The sequence below is a fragment of the Myotis lucifugus genome, unplaced genomic scaffold (assembly GCF_000147115.1).
Source record: "Myotis lucifugus unplaced genomic scaffold, Myoluc2.0 scaffold_279, whole genome shotgun sequence".
NCBI classification, from domain to species: Eukaryota; Metazoa; Chordata; class Mammalia; order Chiroptera; family Vespertilionidae; genus Myotis; species Myotis lucifugus.
This window is the reverse complement of record NW_005871327.1, coordinates 806,609-808,335: the sequence shown is the minus strand read 5'-3', so window position 1 is coordinate 808,335 and position 1,727 is coordinate 806,609. Positions and strand designations below refer to the sequence as shown.

General features: G+C 51.2%; 1 protein-coding gene across 1 annotated transcript in view; it reads left to right on the top strand.

Moving 5' to 3' along the window:
- Positions 1-1,727, top strand: part of DPT (dermatopontin) — a 31,525-nt gene that overhangs the window by 26,056 nt on the left and 3,742 nt on the right. The window lies entirely within an intron of this gene.

Here is a 1,727-nt window from a genome sequence, read left to right as displayed (position 1 = left end):
GAGCCTCACCAGACAGCAGCCCCCCCCCCCCAACCCCCCAGGAGGGCTCCCAGAAAAACTGTCTAGTTACACAGGGCCCTGTGTCTGGTCATTACCGAAAACAAAGCAAGCAATAAAGATGCTTGTTAAAGAGAGCACTGGGTAGCCCTAGCCAGTTTGAGCTGGCCTGTGGACTGAAGGGTCCCAGGTTTGATTCCACTCAAGGGCATGTACCTCAGCTGCAAGCTCAATCCCCAGCCCTAGTCAGGTGGCATATGGGAGACACAATCAATGTGTTGCTTTCACATCGATGTTCCTCTTCCTCTGTCTCTCCCCCTCCCCGCCACTCTCTCTAAAAAATCAATGGGAAAATATCCTCGGGTGAGGATTAACAAAACAGAAAGAAGGAAAGAAAGAAAGAGAGGAAGGAAGGAAGGAAGGAAGGAAGGAAGGAAGGGAGGGAGGGAGGAAGGAAGGGAGGAAGGAAGGGAGGAAGGGAGGAAGGGAGGGAGGGAGGAAGGAAAGGGTAACTTCCCCCTTGGAAGCTTAAAAAGTCATCATTTTTTAAAATGCAAACCTCTCTCTCCCACTTTATTCCAAATGTTTTTAACCCTCTGACTAATCTGAAGGCGGATCAGTAAAAAATTTAAAAAAGAAAAATCCTATCCTGATGATTAGTTAAATAGGTGGTTTTGGCAGTTGCATTTAGCCACAAGTAGAGTCTGCCTTAGCTCATGAAAAAATGCCTGGCAATTAGCTTTTATACGCTGTATCCAAGGAGTGCTTCAGAAGCTCTGGAAAAGATGTTATGTTCCCAGCAAGTGAGGAAAACGCCTCCCACCCCATCTCTCTCAATCCCAATGTGCATTATTCACATTCGCAACAAAACCCCATTTCATTGGGCCGAGGTTAGTCTAGCATTTGTTCGAACCTTCGGGGATCACAAACCAATGGGGTCCGAGCGAGGCCCTGTTAGGTCCACTTATGAGTCATTGAACGTCTTCATTAGGAAGAGGAAGTCCTTGCCCGGGTCTCTGCAGAGGCACAGAGCAGATTTCCGACTCGGCAGAGCCTTCCTTCCCGCATGAGCACATTGGGCAGAACCACATGTAACCCGCACTGAGCTGGGCCTGGCCCCCTGACAGAGCACAGTCATGTCCTGAGAGGAGAACCCGAGGACAGCGGCTCGGTGCGGGGAAAGGAAGGACTACGAGCCCGGGGAGTGGGCTGTGGGCTCACTTATCCTGATAACCACGGGTCTTGCTGCCCCTAAGCCCTGAGATCCTCCTACGAGACCTTCCAGCTTATCAATCAGTCTTTCCAAGATGTGGTGACAGTCCTTGCAGTGTGACGTCTACGTAGCGGAAGAACTTCCTATCGTCAACATACAAGACCTGGTGAAGCCAGACCCGATGAACACTGCCCTTGGGGTGCAGATGAGACTTTGGGGGCCATTTCCTACTGGAAGAACTATTAGGGTCCTGCAGATCCCCAGTGGCGAAGCCCTTATGAGAGCTGGATCCTAGAGTCATCCCAGGGTGGACCACTGCAAACCCTAGTCACGCAGAGGCCCGGGGTTGACTTAATCTTGGAGGAGGAAGGAGAAGAAACAGAACTGCTCGCATTCAGCCCCTCCCACGTACCAGCCTCTCACACATATTTGTCTTCCGCCCACTGACGAGCCTGTCAGGGAGCTCTCACTCTCCTTCAGACTAGGAAGCTGAGATGAAGTGACCCTCCCAAAGCCT